Below are 23,815 nucleotides of genomic sequence, written 5' to 3'. Positions count from 1 at the left end.
GCATAGACACTCTCTTGTGCAAGAAAGCTCTTATGGCTACTTTAGCCATAGGGGTTTCTGGCACAAGAAATCCCTCTTGCCTGTGCACACTGCCTTCTTGTGCAAGAGGGCTTATTCGTTATGGGGAGAGGAATAACTCTTGCACAAGAAGCCATCTTTTCCAATGGTTTACTGCACATTTTCTTGTGCAAGAATGCACATGCAGGGTAAACACTCCGCTAGTTTTTGCACAAGAACGGCTATTCTTGTGCAAAAAGCTTGCAGTTTAGACATAGACGTGCAGTGTGAAAAACCTCACAACAACAAGCTCACCCCAGCAGCTCCCACTGAGATTTGAACTCAGCTTGTAGGATTCAAAGTCCTGACCTACATGGTACTGTGTGTGTGGGTACCTGGGATACTCAGTTTTCCAGCTGGCCTCTGCACTGCTGGCTTCCCTCCTGCTGCTTCATCCCTCTGGCTACGACTACACGGCACATTTATTTTGGAATAAGCTGGTCTTGAATAGTTATTCCAAAATAGCTTATTTCGAAATAGCGCGTCTACACTGCAGGGAAACCTCAGAATAGTCCAAGGCAGGCTCCCCAGTGTAGACGAGCTACCTCGATTTAGAGCCCTTTCAGGCTGGAGCCAGGGGAAGCAGGAGGCAGGAAGAGCCCCAGTCTGCACAGCTCCTCTTTGCGCAAAAGCCTCTTGGGCAAAAACGGACCCCAATTAATTATGCAAGGAAAATCCCTGGGCTGCAATGCTTAGTTACACACAATAAGAATAATCCACCAGCTCAGACGTGATTTCTAAACCCCCAAACAAGGAAAATAATAAAATCTGATGGACTAGGTAGTCCCCATGGGCTTTACCCGCACCATGCTCAGGGCCTGGTGATTTTCTGTCCGTTTGCCAGACCAAATCACTAGCCCCACTGCTCTGGAGTCTCTGCCTCTCCTGGGCCTTCTCATCCTCAGGCTCTGCTTTGTCTACAGACAGACCCTGCTCTGCTACAGCAAAATGCATCCCTTCATTCTGACTTTGCACACCTGGGCTTTTAGCACTCAGATCTGCACCTAACACCAGCATTGGCTAGTGAGGGGTCTGAACAGCTTCTGGAGAGAGAGGGGGAGAGAGAGAGAGAGAGAGAGAGAGAGAGAGAGAGAGAGAACCACTGTGGAGCATCCTTGCCAACTGTCTCAGAAAGCAGAGGAATGTAAATTCTTTGTCAGGTGGGACAGTGCCAGAGACAGAAATTCACCTTCTAACTGTCCCTTCTTCAACTTTTAACTCCTGATTTAGTCCCTTTGAAGTAGCCAGATACACAGGAAGGGCTGATCACACCCCTCTGAAAATCAGCTTTCCATGGGTATCGGTAGCTGGCTCCGAGTCATGGGCCTTGACAGCTCGTCTCCCTCCCGAATCCAGGGAAGTGTCTCCCACCGCTACAGCCTCCTGAGGCTCTATGGCCGTGTCTGTACAGCAGGGACAGCAACACTCACAGCCCCACAGGAGGGCCCCTGGCCTAGCAATGTGGCCCCCCCTGAGCAGCCTTTGATGTTCCCTGCTTGAGCCCCAGAACCAGCCCTGAGTGAGGGGGGCAGGGAGAGGAGCTCACACATGCCAAGGGGCTGGCCAGGGGCAGGACATGAGCCTGCAAGGCAGCAGTGACATCACAATGGCCTTGTGCAGCACCTCAGCTCATTGGCTGGGAGGCAGTGACCTCACAGAGGGACCATAGCAACAGCCAGGTGGGACAGGCTGCAGGGCTGGGGCATCTCAGAGACCCCCATGGCCTGGCTGCCTGGAATCTCCTTTGGGAGGTTTCCCCTTGAGGGCAGAAGGGATTGAGGGTCCCAGCTGGGAGTGTCTCTGTGGAGATTTCCCCTTTCCCCAGGCTGCAGTGGGAGGGGCTGGGGCAGGCAGGGATACAGGAGGGGCTGGCACTGAACTTCTGGGAGAAGCAAGAGAGAAGTCTACTAACACCCGATGAGGATGGGATTTGAACCCATGCGTGCAGAGCACAATGGATGAGCAGTCCATCGCCTTAACCACTCGGCCACCTCATCTGAGCAGTTAGGGTTTGTTTCAAATCACCTGAAGTCAGCTCTTCAGGGAACCTTTCTGCCACTTGCTGGCTGGCCAAGGACACCCAGGGTGGGAAGGTTTTGGCTTTTCACAATGTTCCCTGGTTTGTTGTACGAAGCTCAGTGCTGGTAACAAACCCAAACACCCCTTGGCTACATCTACTCTGCAGACTTCTTGCTCAAGAACTGTTTTGTGCAAGAGTTCTTGTGCAAAAGGTCTTGCGCAACAGTGTCTCTGCACTGCCATGTGCTGTTGCACAAGAGAAGTGCTTTTCTGCAAGAGCGCACATGGTAGTATGGACGCTCTCCTGCACAGGAAAGCTCTGACGGGCATTTTAGATATCGGGCTTTCTTGAGCAAGAAACCCCTGTTGCCCATCCACACTGCCTCCTTGTGGACGAGTTCTTGCACAAGAGGGCTTATTCCTCACATGGAGAGGAATAATTCTTGCGCAAGAAGCCCTGTTGTCTGATGCTGCACTATAAATTTACTTGCGCAAGAACCTGCCTGCAGTGTAGACGCTCTGCAAGTTTTTACACAAGAGCAGTTGCTCTTACACAAAAAGCCTGCAGTGTAGATGTAGCCCTGCAGTGTAGACACACCCTGAGAGAGACAAGGAAAGGAAGTGGCCAGAGCCTCCCCCCAGCAAGCTGCCCCTCAACAGGACGGGCATGTCTACACTGCACCCTCACCTCGAAGTGAGCTGTGCGGTGTGAGCGGCTGCCGGGGCCCCCAGGGGAAGGTCTGTGGGGAGTTTCCAAGGCAACAACAACTACAAAGTTTCATAATCTACACTCATGTGACTGTGATTTATTCCTCCACTAACAAGTGTCTCTGAAGGGATGAGAAATGCAGGGCCCAGGTGCAGGGAGCCAGGTCACATTCTCCTGCCTAAGTCTCAGTCCTGGCTGAAGCCTGGCTAAAGAGAGAAGAGGCCAATGCAAACCGCCCATGGCAGCGAGGGAGTCAGTACGTGGGTGGGTGGAGCAGGGAGCTGGGGGCAGAGTTCAGCTCTAACTCACTAGGGGTGCGTCCCATAGTTCAAAATAATCAATGCGCCTATTTTGAAATAGCTTATTTTGTAATTTGGGGCTGGCTACACAGCACTTACTTTGAAATAAATCGCTGTTCCAAAACATCCCTCCCTCCTCCTGCCATGCAGGGACGTCGGAATAGCGAGCCCGTTATGGTTTGAAACAAGGGGCTTGCTCTTGAGACGCGTCAGTGTGATATGAGCACCACGTCCTAAACCTCCGAGCTAGCCGGCCCACGGGTGTCAGTCTCACAAGTGGCCCTTTCAGAACGGAGCCTTGGGCAGCGGCAGCGATGTTGAGGGCTCCAGAACAAGGTAGGGGAGGTAGCAAAATCTTTTGTAGGCGGGGGAATTAGCTGAAGAGGTAGAGCGCTTGCTTAGCATGCGAGAGGCAGTGGGATCCATGGCCACTTTCTCCAACTGTAGCTCAGTTCTTATCCTTATTTTCACTGTTGGGTGCTCAGTGGCCCCCTCCCTCTTGGTACCTGCTCTCCCAAAAGAGACAGACCTGGCTCCCCTTTCTTTTCCCCCAGCAATTGCCGTGCTGCAAAGCAGAGAGTGGAGATAACAAACTCAGCAGTCCCTCAAGCTTTGTGGTACAATGGAAAGCATGTTGGGCATTTATGCTGTAGTGGCTAGTGTGAGCCCAACTAGACAGGCAAAGGCCAAGGGTTCAAGTCCCACCAGTGTTACTTTAGCTGCTTTCTCATTTCCAGGCAATCCTTAATGCTGAAATTGGGGTGGGCTTCAGTCCAGGTAGTTCCCAGCAGACTCCAGTGAGGGTGGAGGGAAGGGCTGGTTCTTGGGTTGTTGGCTGAGGGTTGATCTGAAAGGCTGCAGGTACCATGCCCTGCCCAGGAAGGCAAGACTGGCCTTTCCACAGCGCCCCTCCCCCAGAGCCAAGGTTCCCTCTAAGCCAGGCCTGGGCAATACAGGCCAGCGGGCTGTATCTAGCCCATCAAGACACTCCCTGCTTGCCCCACCCCCGCAAGCTGCTGAGAACAGGGACTGCTGGGCAGTTAGTGTCCCTGTTCCCAGCACAATCCCATTGGCTGGTTTCTGGCCATATGAAGCGTCATCCCCCCTCCACTCAGGGTCTTATTCATCGACCCAGATGGCCCCTGCAGCTTGTGTGGGGACAAGGCAGACAGGCTGCCTGAGAAATGTGCTGGGCTGCTGGCCGGGAGTGAGCCAGGTAAGTCTCCCAGCCAGAGCCTGACTGACACCCCAGCCCCTCCCTTCCCTCAACCCCCGGGTACCGCACCTAAACCAAACCCTCTCCCCCCACCTGAACCCACACCCCTCCCAGATCCTGCACCCCAATCCTCTGCCCCAAGTCACAACCCAACACCCTGCAACCATTCCTGCACCCCAGTCCTCTGCCCCAGGCTCCTGTCTGCTCCCAGCCTCCATCCCAGACCCCCACCTCCTCCGATAATAGCATGGAAAAGTGCAGGCTTGGGAGTGGTTCCCCATCAAAAGTCATTGCCCACCCCTGCCTAAACTGTGCAGCAGCCCAGCCTCAAAGCTGCTTCCTGATCCCTTCCCAGCCAGGGGCTCTGGACTCCGCCCCTGGAGCTGCCCTGTCTTCTCCAGAGCCCTTAGGCTGGCACCGGGGAGGCCTGAGTCCAGGCAGTGTCCAGTGGAGCCCATCAGAGGCAGAGGGAAGGGCTGGTACTTGGGGTGGGGCCGGGGGCTGTTCTGAAAGGCTGCAGGCACCGTTAGACCCTTTTGTCCTTCCCTGTCTCACCCCAGCGCTGAGCAACACTCAGTGTCGGTCTGAGCATCCGTCCTGCTCTGGGACGTGTCTCTGTGGCAGGAACCTGCCCAGGCGGCTCTCGCAGGGAGGCCCCTCCCTGGCAGCACCGAGCAGTGAGAGCTGAGTGAAGGGGGAGGCAGGACCAGGGGGAGAAGGCTCCATGACTGAGTCAGAGGGAGGCTCTGCCCTGGCCAGTGGGGAATCGTTGCCTCTCCGAGGGGCCCAGGCCTGGTGGGTCATTTCCCCAGGTTACTGAGTGGGGGCTGAAGCCAGTTCTGGGTTGTCTCTTTCAACAACCAAACTGAACCAATGAATTTTACACCCACCTGACACTGCGCTGGGCTAGTGCTGTGTGTGCCACGGAGCTTCCTGCAGTGCTGCCCATGCAGAAGAGGGGAGGGGCAGTTTGAGTCACCCAGCTCTGCCCCATTTGAAAAAGGCAAGTGTTGTCTTAGCAGTAAGGGAAAGATGTGAATGAGCCAACCTCTTGGGTCACAGCTGCTGTAACACATGACAATTATGACTAGGCAGGTGTTATGTGAAAGTAGCAGCTGGTTTCTCTGACTGGGAATACAACCAAGGCCAGAGCAGTAAGAGTGCTGAATCTTAACCACTAGACCACCAGGGACACATAAAAGCTGCTCCTTTGCTCACCTACACTAGCCTTTCGCAGGCCATTTTCCATCCGCTTCAGGATGGAGGGTCCATTCTCCCTTGCCCAGAGGGGACAAGACGGCCAAACAGAACATCAAAGCAACCAGACTGGGCCATGCCAGTTGTCCAATTGCCCCAGGATCCTGTCTCACGACAGTTGTCCCGAGGGAATCCTTAGCACAGACAATTGTTAAGTGATCCCTCCCATCACCCATTCTCAGCTCCTGGAATACACTAACTAGGGACACCTTTCCTGTCCATCCTGGTTAAATGCCATTTCATTGTGGCCCCCGGGGCTTCCAAAGTTGAGTAGCTCTGTATTAAAGGTTCTTATTAATATGAAGAACCTCAAGCAATGTAAAGCCAGAGTGTGATGGAACTGGAAAGGAAAATATTTCCACTGGAAGGAAATTTTCCAAGGGGGCACTTGGAGTTGAACCAAGGACCACTTGATCTGCAGTCAAACACTCTACCACTGAGCTACACCCCCATGAAAGCTAGCTCCTGCAGCCAATGCTGGGAACTGAGCAGGGAACAAGAGGCTTTTGTGTAACACACATCCCAGGTACTTGGTCTCCACACGGAGCAGGCGGGTGGCAGGGGTCTGATGCTGTCTCATATGCAAGGCAAGTCACCTTCCAGGAAAGGGGCCGGCCCCTCAGCACCAGCGAGTAGGTGGGAGAAGATGGGAGTGAATCCTGCTTCCTCTCGTGGGCAAAGGCAGCAGTTTTCCAATGAAGCTAATTCTGCCCCATCTGCAACCTGTCTCCAGTGCTCCTGCCACTGTCTGGCCCAGAAGGGCTGGCGTCCAGCAATTCTCTACCCCAGCGTGGCTGGCTTTTGGGGAGAGCAAGTAGAAAGCAGGAGGGGAGGGGCTACTGGAGCCACTTAGCCCCCTGGCTGGTAAAAAGAAAAACTGGCAACTCTCCTCCTCTGTGGAGATCAACCCCACTACTTCTCACATGCAAAGCAAGCGCTCTGCCACTTGAGCTAATTCCCCGACTGCATTTGCACAGGCCTTTTTGGAGGCTCTTCCCTTCTCCACAGGGACGTCTGTCATCTAGGTCAGTTAGTTGTGGGAAAGGAAAAGGCTCCGAAAAGGCCTCAAGGGCAACTCTCAAGGAGACTCCCTGCAGCAAAGCCATGGGGGGGGGGGGTCTCTGAGATGGCCCCTGCCCTGCAGCCTGTCCCACCTGGCCACTGTCATGGACTCTCTGTGAGGTCATCACCTCCCAACCTCCTTTAGCCAATAAGCTGAGGGGCTGCAAAAGGCCCTTGTGATGTCACTGCCACACCCACCCCTGCCCTCCAGGGCTAATGTCCTGCCCCAGGCAGCCCCTTTGCATGGCTGAGCTGCTCCCAGGGGTGAAAGTGACACATTTCTCACAGGGACTGTTCTATTGGGCACCACCCCTTGGGTGGGGGGAGGCTCAAGGCAGGAAGTTGGGGGAGGGGTTGTGATAGGACAGTACCTGTAAGAAATTAAAATGTGGAGTGTGGGCAACTCAGGGCAGGGATTTGAGGAGAGTGTGCGGTGGGGGGGGGGGGGGGGGGGCTCAGGCCAGGGGTGAGGATGTGGGAGGGTAGAGAAGTCAGGGCACAGGACTAGGGATATGGGGAAGGCTTGGGGCTGGGACTGTGTATGTTGAGGGGATCCCTCTGCTCTGGGCTCCCTGAGGCCCGTTACACACAGGGGCTTTCTCTGCAGCACATTGGGGAGAGAAACCCACAATGCTGGGCTGTGGTGAAGTTGGATGAGGGGATGTCACAGGATGTCACAGGGCACTAGCACAGCAAGGGGACCAGAGAGGGCCCTGCTGCACCGAGACATGGCAAAGCCTGGGATTGAACCAGGGACCTTTAAATATTTCCTCTTAGGCTCCCCACACTGAGCTCCCCATAAACCCCTCTAGCTGGTTATTAACTGTCCAGGATGTCTGGCAGCCGTGTCACTAACATGATGCCGTCGTGCCTGGCCCAGGAAGGCGAGACTGGTGTTTCCTGCCACCTGCAGTTTGACTGGCTCCTTCCCCCCATTCCTGCCTTAGCTCCCGGGCTGACCTGGCAGCTGAAGTGGTCGGGGGCCCAGCAGCCTGGGCAGGGAGTTGGGTGGCCAGACCCTGCTGCCAAGAGTCTTGGTGCTACTTGTTTCTCTGCCCCCTCTGGTGCCCTCACTCCCCACCCGCAGCCCCTGCTGCCTGCCTGGGTCCCTGTGCTGTGTCAGATGCTCAATGAACCCTCCTGTTTCACACGGGCTGGGAGTGGCTCTGGGCTAGGGCACAGGGCTGTGTCATTCCCTGTGGGAGCGGGAGGCCCCCGGAGCCCAGAGCAAGTGGACTCCCCAAGGGGCGCACGGTGAGAGACAGGGGGCTGGCGGCTCAGGGAGGGGCGGTCCCAGGAGGCAGAGGGCACCTGTGACTCTCGGCTGGCAGCTGACACTCTGCTCCTCGCTTCCCTCCCGCTGCTTCACCTCCCAGGGCTTCTTTCTCCTTCCCTGTCCATAGCAGGCAGCTACACAAAGGCAAGTCACCAAACCAGACACCCCTGTGGCCAGCATGGGGCTTGAACCCATGACCTTGGCGTTATTAGCACCATGCTCTAACCAACTGAGCTAGCCGGCCTATAAGAAGCACTTTTACAACCGGCCCTTTCAGAAAGATGCCTCCGGCTCTGTGATGTGACTGCAGCTTCCAAGGCAGCAAGTGGGGAATCCCCCTCGGTGAGCACGAGAGGCTCCGACTGGCCTGGTTTGAATCCAGTGGAAGGGCTGGACTGTCCCACTGTGTTTGTTCCCTCCCCCACCAGGCAGCGCAGGGCCCACATCCCAGCAGGCAGTTACAGGCACATCGCTTGCTCCCAGAGCGCTGGGACAACCATGGAGCAGGATTCAGTTGCCAGTTTGTGGTACCCAGGGGCTCAGAGTGGAAGTCAGAGCCCTGCCCAGCCAGTATCAGTCACAGCAACCTCTGTACCCGCTCCAGCCTTGTGGTTTCCTTCTTCCCAACGTTCCTCTCTAATCAGCCTTTTCCTGAACCAGCAGTTCCATGGGTGGCCAGGGAGGCCTCTTCTGTGTCCCAGCAGGGCATAGGAAAATGTGAGCAAAGGCTACAACAAGGGAACAATGGGAGTTGAACATAGGATTTCCTATGTATGAGGTAGGTGTTTTAGCCAGCTGAACCATGGCGCCCTACGGGGCTATGTCTCTACTGCTAAGTTTTTCCAGGATAACTCTCGTGTCCTGGAAAAACTGTGCCACATCCAAGGAACCGGTCCACTTTTCCCCACCACTTTCCAAAAAAGTGGGCATGTTTTTGCGGAAGGCCTGTATTCCTCACTTTATTAGGAATAAGGACTCTTCTAAAAGAGGAGGTTATCCCCACATTTGGATCCCTGTAGATGGGCCAAATGTCGGAAAAGCCTCTTCTGAAAAAAGAAAAGTGTCTCTAAAACTAATTTATGGTTGCAGCTAACAAAGTGCAGCCATTCCCCATTTCCCTCCAGCCTTCCAGGGTCTCAAGGCCTGTGCAGCACAAGAAACGTGATTGGCAACTGGTACGCAGAATCTTATTGTCAATTGAGTGCAGGGCTCTGAAAACATGGACTCCAGGCAAGCAGCTTGTGCAAAAGGTGAACTCTAGGGAAAAGGCTCTTCTTCAAGCCAGCAACCTAAGGATGACTTACCAAGGTTCAAATCCTGCTCACAGCGAGGCCTGTGTTTTGGCCACACGTCTTCCTAGGGCAGAAAGGTACCTAACCCCTGAGAAGAACATGCCTATGAGTTTTCTTGGCAAAAAAATGTGCTAACGAGGGTCTTATTTGCATGAGTCATGGTCTTATTTGCATATTTTCTGCCAAACTGATTTTGCGCTGGTGTTGTTGTGCAAAAACAAGCAGTATGGAAGTTTTCTTTCTGTGCAAAACCCCCTTTTTCTGCAAAATCAGGATACCTCTTTTGGAGGACATAAGAATCTTGTGGGGAAAGAGGGTTTTGTGCAAAAAAAACGTTCACACTGCTTGTTTTTGCAGAAAAATCCCATTGGCAGAAAATATGCAAATGAGATTGTGACTCATGCAATCGAGTCCCTCATTAACATATTTTTTTAAGGAGAAAACTTCTAGTTTAGATGTAGCCTCTGTGGCTACGTCTACACTGGCATGATTTTCCGGAAATGCTTAAAACAGAAAAGTTTTCCATTCTAAGTATTTCTGGAACAAGCGCGCCTACATTAGCAGGATGCTTTTCCGGAAAAGGACTTTTTCCGGAAAAGCGTCTGTGCCAATGTAGATGTGCTTTTCCGCAAAAAAGCCCCGATCGTCATTTTCGTGATCGGGGCTTTTTTGCGGAAAAGAAATCTGTGCTGTCTACACTGGCCCTTTTGCGGAACAGTTTTCCAGGAAAGGACTTTTGCCTGAATGGGAGCAGCATAGTTTTTCTGGAAAAGCACTGATGATTATACAGTAGATCATCAGTGCTTTTCCGGAAATTCAAGGGGCCAGTGTAGACACAGCAGGAGAGTTACCAGCAGTGGGGCTGTTAGTGTGGGCACATAACTAATTGCACCATTAGGCCATCTCTTCACTCAGGTGGAGATGGCTGCTGCAATCCATCTTCCAGAGCTTGATTTAACAAGTCTAGCTAAGCCTCACTAAATCAAACCCCTAGAGAACCTCCTGCTCTTTGCTACTAATCTACTCCCACTGTGAGGGCACCACCAAGCTCAACTGAAGGTAAAACCAACTCCAGATACATGTTGAAGAATGGTGGGAAGAAAAGACCCATTGACCTGGCAACAAGGCACCACTGGGAGTTGAACCCAGGATCCCCTGCTTACTAGAGAAGCACTTTAGCCAACTAAGCCATGGTGCCCTCCTTGGGAGCAAACCTTAAAACTGTTCTACTTTATGGTTCCAGTCACCCCCTTCCCATTCCAAAGTGCAGCCGTTCCCCATTCCCCTCCAGCTCTTGCCATGACTCAAGGCCTGCGCAGTCTAAGACACTTGATTGGCAGCTGGTACCCAAAACCTTTTTGTCAATTGTAGCACCAGGCCCCAAAGGGACAGACCCAAGGCAGCCGCCTGGTCCTAAGGCCGGGCCTGCAGCCAAAGGGAGGGAGAAGAATCTCTCCTTTCAGCTGGAGTTGAATCAGCCACCTAAGGGCACTTGCCCAGCACCTGCTACAGGCCTCTGCTCTGCCAGCTGAGCTATGGAAGTTGCCTGAGGTAGGCTGCTTTGCTTATGTTGGCCAGGGCAAGAGGCCCTGCCCAAACAGGAGGGGCAGGAGAGCCCCTTCTGGCAGAAGTACAGGGGTGTCACCGGTGCATCACCCGCAAAGGGAACCTTGAGTGATCCAGGCAGAAACGCCGCGTCTCGCTCCCTGCAGCTCCCCTTGCTGCCCTGGCAGGCGCTGCCCCTTCTCCCACCGGCCTGGGCCTGGCCTCCCTCCCCCGCCCGGCACCACAGAAAGCCCCTTGGCGTGAGCCTGGGCAAGCCAGAGGCCTCAGGCCTGTCCCCTCTGAGGGGCTTGTGCCTCGGCCTCCTCTGCCCTTGGTGCCGGCTCTCCCGGCTGCCCCTGAGCGCTGCTGGCCAAAGGAGGCAGCAAGGCAGGAGAGGGGGGAGGAGCAAGTCCCGCTGAGGCCGACAGCTCGGGCTCAAGCCTCCAGCCCCAGCACAAAACCCTCAGCCGGGCCCGTGTGGCTCCCTCCTGCCCCCGCACACGCTCACAGGGGGAAACGTGCCCCATGTTCCATCCCCGCGCCAGGCCTGGGCGACGGGCTCAGCCCTCCAGCAGCCCACAGGGCCTGTGAGGGACGGACTGAGAGCAGGGCCCCACTGACACCCCCCGTCCTGCCTCACTGGCCTGCGTGTGGCGCTCTAATGGGCCTCAGACAAGCAAAACCCCCTTAGTGAACCTCAGGGCAAGGAAGCCAAAAAGCCTGGAGCACGAGGACCTCCCAGCAACTGCCCCAGCCCGTCCCACTGAGATTTAAACTCAGAGTGGAGGATTCAGAGTCATTAGTGCTGCCCCTTACACCTGGGACCTAGACAGAAGGCCTGGGGGTAGACACCTGGGACACTCAGCTCTCAGTCTGGCCTCTGCTCTCCTGGCTTCCCTCCGGCTGCTTCATCTCTCAGGACTCTCTGGCTACGTCTACACGGCACATTTATTTGGGAATAAGCTCTTCAGGAATAGTTATTACAAGATAGCACGTCTACACTGCAGGGAAACCTCAAAATGGGTCCAAGGAGGCTTCCCTAATGTAGACGTGCTACCTTGATTTAGAGCCCCAGGCCCTGGGGGAGGAGGGGGGATATTTTGAAATAGCAGAAGTGCAGCATCTACACACGCCTCATTTTGAAATAGCTGTTTCAGAATAGGCATTTTTCTGTGTACAGTGAGGTCTACAGAAGTTGGAATTAGCCGTCCGTTATTTCAGAGTTATTTCAAACTAACGGAATTGCTGTCTAGACTCGTGCCTTGTTATTTTGGAATAACGGCCATTGTTTCAAAATAACTTTTCCGTGTGGACAGAATCTCTGTTCTGCCCCAGTTCTGATGCTTTCTGGACAAACTCCTTGTTAGGACCAGTCACAATCTAGTGTCAGTGAGGGTCCGTCCCACCTGAGATGTGTGACACACAAAAGTCTCTTGTTCACTACCCACTTCTCAATACTGGCTGCAAACCCAACTCTCACAGGGGGTGTAGCTCAGTGGCAGAGTATTTGACTGCAGATCAAGTGGTCCTTGGTTCAAATCCAAGTGCCCCCTGAGAGAGTGTTGATTTAATGCAGACATTCACCTTCTTGGATTTCCATTATATGTGAACTGTTTAAATGCATGCAAACCCTAAGGCGACATCTACACTGCAGGCTTTCTGTGCAAGAACTGTTCTTGCACAAAAATGTGCAGAGCATCTACACTGCACGAGCATTCTTGCACAAGTAAATTTGCATTACAGCGTTGGAAAACAGGGCTTCTTCCAGAAGAGTTATTCCTCTACCCATGAGGAATAATCGAGGAATAATCCCTCCTGCACAAGAGCTCTTCCACAAGAGGGCAGTGTAGACAGGCAACATGAATTTCCTGTGCAAGAAACCCGTATGGCTAAAATGCCCATCAGAGTTTTCTTGTGCAAGAGAGCAACCACACTGCCATGGACGCTCTTGCACAAAAGCACATCTCTTGGGCAAAGTACTTGGCAGTGTGGACCTGCTCTTGTGGAAGACCTTTTGCACAAGAATGCTTGCGCAAAACAGTTCTTGGACAAGAAGGCTGCAGTGTAGATGTAGCCATTGGGTTATGTGACCCGTGACCTAGGGATCCATGTTGGATCCCCTCAGGCACTGGCCACTCAGAGACTGGTCAGAACTGGATTTTCCTCCCAAGTGGCACGAGGGTTCCTGACAATAAGCAGCAGAACGGCTCTGCACAAGAGGATTTTTTTTGTGCAAGAAGTAGCAGTGTAGACAGCTCCTTCTTGCACAAATCCTGTGCTGCAAAAATGATGGCTCATTACACATGCAAATGAGGTGTGGAAATATTCATCCCCACATTTCATTTGCATATCTTATTGCTCAGCAATGCGCAGCATAGACACAGCCAAGAAAGCCAAATAGTGGCGTTACTAAGGATTTGCAGCAAACCAACATCTCCCCAGCGGGTCCCACTGAGGTCATGGTGCAGGATTCAGACTCACTTGATGAGGAAGGTTCTAGAATCTCCCTGCTTCACACAACATTTTTTTAGCTTAGCCAGAAAGCAGAGGGGCCATGTTTACACTGACGGGTTCTTGTGCAAGCAATATGCAAATGAGGGGTTTGGTTTGAACTAATGCAGCAGCCCCAGACGCCCTTTCACTTTCAAAACACTGCATGGGTGAGCGTATGCAAATGAAGTGTGCACTATTTAAATCCCTGCTTCATGTGCAACTCTGGAGTGTCTGCTTTGCTAGAAATAAGACCCCAGTGTAGACACACCCACACAAGGGCTCAGCCACAAGAGCAAAGATTTCCACCAAGGACTGGGATTGAACCAGGGGGCCCTTAACGCTTCACATTAATGCACCCCCCACTAAGCTACTTCAGCGGCTACAGGGGCTGCTCTGACATCCCCACTTCTCCCTCAGGGATGCTTTACTCCACAGCTGTGCACAAGAGCTGCTGTGGCTGGTGGCCCTGCAGGGCAAGATGAGCTTTGCCTGCCCCTCACAGCCTGACTTGCTACTTGACCATGTCCGGCCCCCCTTCCTGGGCTGACCCAGTGGCTGACAGGGGCTGTGGCTGCTGACGGCGGGAAGAAGATGGGTGGTGAGACCCTGGTGTCAAGAGGGCCCACCCACCTCTTTCCTCCTTGGGCCTGGCTCTCAGCACGGGGCAGGCGGGGGCACCCTGAGAGGCCATGCTGGCCACAGGGGTGTCTGGTTTGGTGACTTGCCTTTGTGTAGCTGCCTGCTATGGACAGGGAAGGAGAAAGAAGCCCTGGGAGGTGAAGCAGCGGGAGGGAAGCAAGGATCAGAGTGTCAGCTGCCAGCCGAGAGTCACAGGTGCCCTCTGCCTCCTGGGACCGCCCCTCCCTGAGCCCCCAGCCCCCTGTCTCTCACCGTGCGCCCCTTGGGGAGTCCACTCGCTCTGGGCTCCGGGGGCCTCCCGCTCCCACAGGGAATGACACAGCCCTGTGCCCTCGCCCAGAGCCACTCCCAGCCCGTGTGAAACAGGAGGGTTCATTGAGCGTCTGACACAGCACAGGGACCCAGGCAGGCAGCAGGGGCTGCGGGTGAGGAGTGAGGGCACCAGAGGGGGCAGGGAAACAAGTAGCACCAAGACTCTTGCCAGCAGGGTCTGGCCACCCGACTCCCTGCCCAGGCTGCTGGGCCCCCGACCACTTCATCTGCCAGGTCAGCCCGGGAGCTAAGGCAGGAATGGGGGGAAGGAGCCAGTCAAACTGCAGGTGGCAGGAAACACCAGTCGCGCCTTCCTGGGCCGGGCACGACGGCATCATGTTAGTGACACGGCTGCCAGACGTCCCGGACAGTTAATAACCAGCTGGAGGGGTTTATGGGGAGCTCAGTGTGGGGAGCCTAAGCTGAAATATTTAAAGGTCCCTGGTTCAATCCCAGGCTTTGCCATGTCTCGGTGCAGCAGGGCCTCTCTGGTCCCCTTGCTGTGCTAGTGCCCTGTGACATCCCCTCATCCATCTTAGCCACAGCCCAGCATTGGAAACTCCCGTCAATCTGATTAATCCCCTTCGCTTCCAACCCTCCCTCAGAGTCCTTGCTTTCTTGGCTAAAGTCCCCTCCCTTGTGCGTGTGGCTGGCAGGGGTTACTAGATGGATCCATTTACATGTAGCTTCACTGAAACCCCCCTTGTTGGCCTGCGCCCAGGTCAGTCCGTGTCACTGGCTCAGGGGTTTCTCCCCCCAGCGCGCTGCAGAGAAAGCCCTTGTGTGTGAAAGGGCCTCAGGGAGCCCAGAAACCAAGTTAAAAATAAACCAAAAGGAAACATTTTTGCGCCCAGTGGAACTCCTTGCCAGAGGATGTTGTGAAGGTGAAATCTACAAGAAGGTCCAAAACAGAACTGGATAATTTAATGCAGGAAAGGTCAATCACTGGCATTTAACCTGGATGGACAGGGCAGGTGTCCCTAGCTGGTGTATTCTAGAAGCTGGGAATGGGCGACAGGAGGGATCACTTAATAACTGTCTGTCCTGAGGATTCCCTCGGGACAATGAAATCGGCTGCTGTCGTGAGACAGGATCCTGGGCTAGTTGGACAACTCACATGACTCAGTCTGGCTGCTTTGATGTTCTGTTTGGTTTCTGTTCTTGTCGCCTCTGGGCAATGGAGAATGGACCCCCCGCCCCATCCTGAAGTGGACAGAAAATGGCCTGTGAAAGGCTAGTGTAGGAGAGCAAAGAGGTATGTTTCTTGTGTCCCTGATGGTCTAGTGGTTAGGATCCAGCACTCTCACTGCTGTGGCCTGGGTTCAATTCCCAGTCAGGGAAACCAGCCTGCAGTTTCATGTGACAGCTGTCTAGTCTCTTTTCTCACCTATGTGACAGCAGCTGTGACCCAAGAGGTTACATCAGGCTCCTTCCCACCTCCCTGGCACTGCTAAGACAGCACTTGCCATTTTCATTTCCAGAAGGGGCAGATCTGGGTGACTCAAACTGCCCCTCCCCTCTCCCACGTGGGCAGCCCTGCAGGAAGCTCTGTGGCACACACAGCACTAGCCCAGCGCACAGGCCAGTCAGCACAAGATCCATTGGTTCTGTTTGGTTGTTGGAGGAGACAACACAGAACTGGCTCCAGCCCCCACTCAGTAACCTGGGGAAATGACCCACCAGGCCTGGGCCCCTCGGAGAGGCAACGATTCCCCACTGGCCAGGGCAGAGCCTCCCTCTGACACAGTCATGGAGCCTTCTCCCCCTGGTCCTGCCTCCCCCTTCACTCAGCTCTCACTGCTCGGTGCTGCCAGGGAGGGGCCTCACTGCTCGTCAGTGTTCCTGTTCCAGGAGCAGGTGAATTTTGTCTTGTGCACCAATATTGAGGTCGTGTGTCTCTGTTCGGGGGTGAGCCCCCGCGGCGCCTGCCAGTTACTAACAAATATCTTAGCTACACGTTATGGGAGAAAGACACTAACCCAAGGGATAATTAACACTGGGCTGCGGCTAGTCTCTGGCTCCCGCAGGGCCACTAGGGAACAGATGGGAGACAAGGCATGAGGCAGATCCAAGGGGCTGGCTAAATCCAGTGTGAGAAGCAAATGGAAAAAGACCCAGCAGCAGGTGAGAGAAAAGCATGAAAACATCAGGATCAGGACCAGAGCAGTTCGGCTATGTCTACATTGGCAAGATTTTGCGAAAGATCTTGCCGCCTGTCTACACTGGCCACGAGTATTTGCGCAAGAACACTGAGTTTGTAACGTAGAAAATCAGTGGTTCTTTCATAAATACTCTGACGCACCCACTCACGGATAAGCCCTCTTGTCAAGTATTCTTGCGCAAGAGGGCCAGTGTAGACAGCAACGTTAATTTCTTGCGCAACAAAGTCCAATGGCTAAAATGGCCATCGAACCATCGGAGCTTTATTAAACAAGAGAGCATCTACATTGGCACAAATGATTTTGCGCAAAAGCACATGTCAGTGTAGATGCTCTCCTGTACAAATGCTTTAAATGCAAAAATTCTTGCGTTAAAAGTATTTGCACAAAGTCATATCAGTATAGATGTAACCTACAAGTAAATCCAGGAATTAAACAAAAACCAAGACAAAACAATAAAGTGAAATCCCCATTCATCTCTACTGCAAAACTAATTTTGAACTTTTTGACAAGAGCTAACCACTCAGCCTGCGCTCTCTTCCTCCAGCTTCCCAACAGGAAAGAAAGAACAATCATCAACAGCAGACAGCAATTACATTAAAGCAACACTGTCTGCTTGTTTCATGCTCAGAAGAAAACACTATCACTCATCCTCATGGCTAGCAAGACCAAACACTTTCAACTGCATTTCTCTAGTTACCAACTATAGAAATGATCCCTGAAAGTACAGTCTTATTAACACCTGCTGCCCTCCACACCCACACTTGTGTGCATTCACTTTCTCCTCATGAGGAATGTTTTCACACAACACTTAGAAAACTAAAGAACAGAAATAATCTCAGCAAAGTGCTTGTCCCATTCAAACACGCTCCACCAGGTTTAGAAACTTGAATGTTAGACTATGCTCCATTTCCCTGTTTACAGAAACACGCCTCCTGATTAGCATGCGGAGCACCTGGCAGCCAATCAAAATCTCCTGGGCTACATCTACACTGGCACCCTTTTCCGGAAAAGGGATGCAGATAAGCCAAGTCAGAATTGCAAATGCAGCTGGGATTTAAATTTTCCCCGCTGCATTTGCATGAACATGGCTGCTGCTTTTTTCCGGCTCGGAGCTTTGCCGGAAAAAAGCGCCAGTCTAGATGGGATCTTTCGGAAAATAACGCCTTTTCCAGAAGATCCCTTATTCCTCTTAAAATCAGGAAAATTTAAATCCCCGCTGCATTTGCAATTCTGACTTGGCCAATCTGCATCCCTTTTCCGGAAAAGGGTGACAGAATAAACACAGCCCTGCTGTTTCTTCCTAAAACTGCAGTTCCTGGGGCTCCTCTAAGTCAGTGGTAACAAGCTGCCAGACCACAGACCAGCAAGGGGCCAAGAACCCCTGCCTGCCGGGCAGAGGTGGAAAGTACTAAAGTAGAAATACTTGATCACACTACTCAAGACCTGTTTTGGGTATTTGTACTTTTCTCAAGTCATTTATTTTAGTCACACTTTGATTTTTATTCAAGTTATTTTATTTTTTTTAGACAATATTGTACTTTTTACTCCACTCCCATTTCCAGAGGCGCTGGGTTACTCACGACTCGCATCGTTCTGATTTGCTAAAGCCCAGCTGCATCCAAGAAATAGCCAATCCAAAAGCACAAAGCCCCTGCCAAGGAAGAAGCCTTTTAATAGCTGCTCCAACACCTTGTCATTCAAACCCAGTATCCCTGCAGGCCCTGCCAGCCTGAGACCTGAGCGAGCAGGGCGGCTGCCCAGGGCTCCGTGCTGAGGGGTGATATGAGCAGTCTCATGTGACCTTACCTGGGGCCAGGCAGCTAAACAGGAGGGGACCCAGCAGCCGGGGCCAGGGGGGACAGAGGCACTTACTTGTGTCGGGTGAATCCTCTGCTCTGGGGGGAGCAGCAGCAGGGTGGGTGGGTGCCAGGGGCAGGGGCTCCCCATTCCCACTGGGACAGAGGCCCCTGTGGAAGCCCTGTGGGGGGGGGGGGGACAGGCTGTGCTGGAAGAGGCTGGGGGTGGGCGGCTGAGGGGGGTGGGGATTGAAGAAGCGTCTGTGTGGGCACTTGGGCAGCCAGCTCGTCAGTGAGCAGCAGAGCACACGGGCCCGTCAACCCCCAGCCGAGTCCCCCAGCTGCTCTCCCAGGGCTGTGGCCGACCAGCCTGCACTGCTGCCAGCCCGGGCTCAGCTCTGCAGCGACCTGCCCAGCCGCCTCCCTGCCAGGGGCTGCAGACGTGTCTGCTGGGGTAGAGAGGAGGGACGTGTCTGCCCAGCCAATGTGAGGGGTGAGCCTTTGGGACAGAGAATTTCTGTCCCTTCTCCTTGCTTCTTGTCTGGCCCTAGTGACCTAATGGACAAGGCACTGGCTTCTGGAGGTTGTAGGTTCAAGTCACAGCTGGGGTATAGAATTGGGACCTTCTGAAGGTTGATTGGGAAGTTTGATTGGGGCTTGATTTTCCCCCATGGGAACTGAGAGATGGTTTCCTGAGAAGTGTCACATCCCATAGCACAGCAGCTGTCTAGTCCCACCAGCTCCAGCAGTGACTCAGACTGGGCGAGGGGGCTGGAGCAGAGCAGGGTCTGTCTGGTGACAAGGCAGAGCCTGAGGGGGGGCAGCTCTGGCAGAGGCTCAGTAGGAGCAAGGGGGGAGCTACTTTGGCCTGGCCCTTTTCCAAAGCCCTTGAGCATGGGGCTGGCATTGGGGGAAAGTTCCCTCAGCGATGGGATGGGGAGGAGGCTGGACTAGGAAGGCGCCGTTCTCCCTGCTCTTGCCCCCAGACGACATGGCTGCCAGGCCTGGGTGCGGGCAGACTGGCAGTTGCTGCACCAACACGGGCAGGAGGCCCCACTGATGTGGGGGGAGGCAGCCCCACCAGCAGGCACAAGGCTGGGCCAGCATATGGGGGGAGGTGTTGGACTGTGTTTCCCTGCTGACATGGAGCTGGGTTGCCAGGTGTCCGGTTTTGAACCAGACAATCCAGTATTAGAGCTTTCTGATCAGGAAACAAACTGAGAAAATAGAAATAGAAATGTCCCTTAGTTTCTAAATAATAATAATGTCAATTGTGGTGTCATGTCACCATCTGGCAGCCCTACATGTAGCCCAGGTGACAGGACAACTCCCAGTACTCACTGCTGCTAGCGACACCCTCTCACCACTCCTCACAGCTCCCCCCACCATGGGGCAGGCAGGAGGGGATTGTTCCCCCCAACTGACAGAGGGAGGGAACATGGGGCACGTTTCCCCCTGTGAGCGTGTGCGGGGGCAGGAGGGAGTCACATGGGCCCGGCTGAAGGTTTTGTGCTGAGGCTGGAGGCTTGAGCCCGAGCTGTCGGCCTCAGCGGGACTTGCTCCTCCCCCCTCTCCTGCCTTGCTGCCTCCTTTGCCCAGCAGCGCTCAGGGGCAGCCAGGAGAGCCAGGACCAAGGGCAGAGGAGGCCGAGGCACAAGCCCCTCAGAGGGGACAGGCCTGAGGCCTCTGGCTTCTGCCAAGGGGCTTTCTGTGGTGCCGAGAAGGGGAGGGAGGCCAGGCCCAGGCAGGAGAAGGGGCAGCAAGACACTGGGTTTCTGCCTGGTGTCACTCAAGGGTCCTTCTGCAGGTGAAGCGCCCATTAGAGCCCCCTGTGTTGCTGGGTTCTCCTGCCCCAACGCTCACCCAAGGGCCACCTGGGCAAAGCAGCCTGCCCCAGGCCCCCTTCCAAAGCTCAGCTGGCAGAGCCGAAGCCTGTGGCTAGGGATCAGCGAAGGCCCATATGATGGAGATTGCCTATCTCCTAGAACTGGAAGGAACCTTGAAAGGTCATCAAGTCCAGTCCCCTGACTTCTCAGCAGGACCAAGTACCATCCCCTAAAGAATTTTTGCCCCAAATGGCCTCTGCAAGGATTGAACTCACAACCCTGGGTTTAGCAGGTCAATGCTCAAACCACTGAGCTATCCCTCCCCAAAAATCTTAGAGTGACCATGGGTCTTGAACCCATGACCTTAGCATTATTAGCACCAGGCTCTAACCAACTGAGCTAGCTGGTCTGCTGATTTGATTCCATCTGAAAGGAGAGATTATTCTTCCTCCCACTGGCTGCAGGCCAGGCCTTAGGACCAGGCGGCTGCCTTGGGTCTGTCCTTTTGGGGCCTGGGGCTACAACTGACAAAAAGGTTTTGGGTTCCAGCTGCCAATCTAATGTCTTACGCTGTGCAGACCTCAAGACACGGCAGGAGCTAGAGGGGAACGGTGAACGGCTGCACTTTGGAATGGGAACATGTTCTCTGGAACCATAAAGTAGAACAGTTTGAGGGTTGTTTTGAAGGAGGGCACCATGGCTTAGTTGGCTAAAGCAGCTGCCTTGTAAGCAGAAGATCCTGGGTTCAACTCCCAGTGGTGCCTTGTGGTGAGGCCAATGTGTCTCTTCTTTCCACCATATCCCAACACATATCTGGAGTTGGTTTTACTGTTTGCTGGTGTCCTAACAGTGGAAGTAGGATGGCAGCAAAGAGCTGGTGCAGGTGCCCTCTGGGTTTGATTTAGAGAGTCTTATCTAGACTTGCTAAATCAAACTCTGGGAGATGGATTGCAGCAGAAATCTCCACCTGAGTGAAGACATGGCCTAATGGTGCAATTAGTTAGATGCTGACCACAGCCAGTCTGAGCCATTCTAGTGCTCCGGGCATGTGGCACTGCCCCCGGCTCATGGTGCATGTGCGGCTCCACCCTGGGTGCACAGTGCATATACAGCCCATCCCCCTCCATGCATGGAGCTTGTGGTGGCAGGATGCTCTTGTGCTGCCCAGCCTGGCCCTGCCACCACCGCTGGCGTGCAACCCAGGGTCCCCTGGGGCAGGCCATGCAGAGCCCCACAGCTGCATGGGGAAGGGCACTGCTGACAGGTGCTGTGGAGGTTAATGCAGCCCCAGGGAACTGCTGCAGCCTGCCAGAAGCCAGGGCCTGATGGCAGCTGCCCCACTAGCTCAACCCTTAATCCAGTCCTGCGGCCAACAGTAACAGCCCCACTGCTGGTAACTCACAGAGGCCCTTGCTGCCCGAGGAAGAGGTGTGGGCAAAACACAGACCACGCTGTGAGCAGGATTTGAACCTGCACAGGGAAACCCTATTGGATTTCAAGTCCAACGCCTTAACCACTCGGCCATCACAGCTCTGAGCAAAGTGGAACCAGGGAAACTGGTAAATAATCCCAGTGCACAGCCCTAATGTCACCTGCCACAGAGTTCACACAGCAAACCATTGCAACAGCTGTGCAGAGGAGTTCCGGATGTTCTGCTCTTAGGCTGCCTTGGAGGTGAGTTCTGCTTCAAGGTCTTCCCTCCTCCTTCTTGGTCTTCCTTTCCCTTTTCCTTCCTCTTCTCTTCTCCCCTTTTCCTTCTTCTTGCTGGTGTCCTTCTTGGACCCCAGTTTATAAAGAGAAATTCAAGTACCGCTTAGTTCTACCTTAACCAATTATTTTAGTATAATTTCACTATCCAGTCGGCTAAGATCGAGCACTTCCAGCCTCTTGGAGAGCCATGTCACAGGCACAAGCCCCCAGAGACCCCTCTGGCCCTTCCAGGGATACATCGCAGGAGCAAGCAAGTGGCAGCAAGTGCCGGGCATTCTCATGGTAGGGGCCAGAGATAAAGCTGTGGTCCAAGGAGGAGTCTCTGCAGGCCCTGCAGTCCAGGCGGAGGAATGCAGATATCTATGGCTGAATGGTTGACAGCCTTGCAAAGAAAAGTCACCTCCCCCCACCCCAGACCAAGTCAGAGCCAAGGTCAAGGAATTGCGGGAGGGGTATGTGAGGACCTGTGAGTGCAGTTCCCACACTGGGGAAGCATCGCAGCACTGTGCATACTGTGAGGAACTGGACCAAGTCCTGGGGGTTGGGGAACCCTGTCTCCAGGGCCAGTTGTGGAGTCTGGGATGGAGACACCTGGGCAGCAGTGGCCGCAGCTTCAGGATGACATCCCAGATGACCAGCAGCTCCAGGATGAGGAGAAGGAGGATTCCAGGAACGTCGTGACCCTCACCCTGGAACCGGTCCCCCAGATGCAGGAGGCCTCCCGAATGTCCTGGGGCGCCGGGGAGGGAACATCAGGTGAGTGCTGTGAGGTTGCAACACACACAGGGCAGGCGGGAGCACAGGGGATGATGCGCTATCGTGACGTGTCATGCTGATTGTAGGTGGGGGGATACCACACATGTGTGACCCCATAGAGGGCCGTCCTCCCCCCGCCATGTGTGCAAGGCACCACCTGCTCCTGCAGACAGTGCTGCCAGCGGCTAATTTCCTAACACTGGAGGCAAAGAAGCCAGTGTAATGGGAGTGTAGCTCAGTGGTAAAGTGTTTGACTATAGGCAAAAGGGTCCCTGTTTCAACTCCAAGTGCCCCCTGAAAGGATGATCAACTTCTTTGAAACCTTTGCATCTCCAGTTGCATCTCACTCTGCATTTCTGATGTGCAGAGATTACTACAAACCCCTGGGCTGTGCCTACCCTGGGTCACTTATTCTGGAAAAGCACCCGCTTTTCCAGAATAACTTGCCAGCTGTCTACATTGGCCACTTGCTTTTCCAGATAAGCAATGACGATCTACTGTAAAATTGTCAGTGTTTTTCCAGAAAAATTATGCTGCTCCTGTTCGGGCAAAAGTCGTTTTCTGGAAAAACTGTTCTGGAAAAGGGCCAGTGTAGACAGCCCAGTAGTCTTTTCCGCAAAAAAGCCCCGATCGCAAAAATGACAATCGGGGCTTTTTTCCGGAAAAGCGAGTCTACATTGGCCACGGACGCTGCTCCGGAAAAAGTGCTTTTCTGGAGAAGCATCCTGCCAACGTAGACGCGTTTTTTTCCAGAAATCCTTATAACGGGAAACCTTCCTTCCTCCCTCCCCCCCCCGCATCTCCCTCCTGTTCTGAAATGTGATTTGTCCTTTTCATATGTGTTCATTTTTTTTAATTGTATCCTTTGGTATATATGGTTGTGACTATTTTCTTCCACTATTTGATCTGAGGAAGTGGGTCTGGCCCACGAAAGCTCATCATCTAATAAACCATCTTGTTAGTCTTTAAAGTGCTACATAGTCCTGTATTTTGCTTCAGCTATCCCAGACTAACACGGCTACATTTCTATCACTGTTCCATTTTAAGCATTTCTGGAAAAGGGTGCCAGTGTAGACGTAGCCCTAATGTGTTTCTGTGTCAATGCGCATAAACCAGGCAAACCCATCTCAGCTCAAACAAGTTCAAATCTGCTGTGTCTGGTTTCTATTCCCATCAATTCAGCAAGGGTGTGATCTGAAAGTCCTTGGTCTACCTGGGCTGTGCTGTGCAGAAGAACAAGAATCACACCCAGTGGAGGAGGAATGGCCACTAACTTTCAATCTTCCGGAGTTTGATTTAGCAAGTCCAACTAAGACTCACTAAATCAAATTCAGAGGGTACCCACCAGTTTCCAGTACTTCTGCTCTTTGCTCCCTTTGGGTTCCTGAA

At 53.6% G+C, this 23,815-nt stretch overlaps 8 non-coding genes across 8 annotated transcripts; 3 read left to right on the top strand and 5 right to left on the bottom strand.

Moving 5' to 3' along the window:
- Positions 1 to 1,972: 1,972 nt before the first annotated feature.
- On the bottom strand, positions 1,973 to 2,054 carry TRNAS-GCU (transfer RNA serine (anticodon GCU)). Its single transcript has one exon. It is a non-coding gene; the product is annotated as a tRNA-Ser (tRNA).
- Positions 2,055 to 5,936: 3,882 nt separating this feature from the next.
- Positions 5,937 to 6,008, bottom strand: TRNAC-GCA (transfer RNA cysteine (anticodon GCA)). Its single transcript has one exon. It is a non-coding gene; the product is annotated as a tRNA-Cys (tRNA).
- A 2,057-nt stretch (positions 6,009 to 8,065) lies between these two features.
- TRNAI-AAU (transfer RNA isoleucine (anticodon AAU)) lies at positions 8,066 to 8,139 on the bottom strand. The gene has a single exon. It is a non-coding gene; the product is annotated as a tRNA-Ile (tRNA).
- Positions 8,140 to 12,213: 4,074 nt separating this feature from the next.
- Positions 12,214 to 12,285, top strand: TRNAC-GCA (transfer RNA cysteine (anticodon GCA)). Its single transcript has one exon. It is a non-coding gene; the product is annotated as a tRNA-Cys (tRNA).
- Positions 12,286 to 15,445: 3,160 nt separating this feature from the next.
- TRNAE-CUC (transfer RNA glutamic acid (anticodon CUC)) lies at positions 15,446 to 15,517 on the top strand. Its single transcript has one exon. It is a non-coding gene; the product is annotated as a tRNA-Glu (tRNA).
- Positions 15,518 to 16,853: 1,336 nt separating this feature from the next.
- Positions 16,854 to 17,069, bottom strand: LOC142824508 (small nucleolar RNA U3). Its single transcript, XR_012899367.1, has one exon. It is a non-coding gene; the product is annotated as a small nucleolar RNA U3 (small nucleolar RNA).
- A 3,581-nt stretch (positions 17,070 to 20,650) lies between these two features.
- TRNAT-UGU (transfer RNA threonine (anticodon UGU)) lies at positions 20,651 to 20,724 on the top strand. Its single transcript has one exon. It is a non-coding gene; the product is annotated as a tRNA-Thr (tRNA).
- A 685-nt stretch (positions 20,725 to 21,409) lies between these two features.
- Positions 21,410 to 21,491, bottom strand: TRNAS-UGA (transfer RNA serine (anticodon UGA)). The gene has a single exon. It is a non-coding gene; the product is annotated as a tRNA-Ser (tRNA).
- Positions 21,492 to 23,815: the final 2,324 nt, after the last annotated feature.

This window comes from Pelodiscus sinensis, unplaced genomic scaffold (assembly GCF_049634645.1).
Source record: "Pelodiscus sinensis isolate JC-2024 unplaced genomic scaffold, ASM4963464v1 ctg35, whole genome shotgun sequence".
Classification (NCBI taxonomy): domain Eukaryota; kingdom Metazoa; phylum Chordata; order Testudines; family Trionychidae; genus Pelodiscus; species Pelodiscus sinensis.
This window is presented reverse-complemented; position numbering and strand designations above follow the sequence as displayed.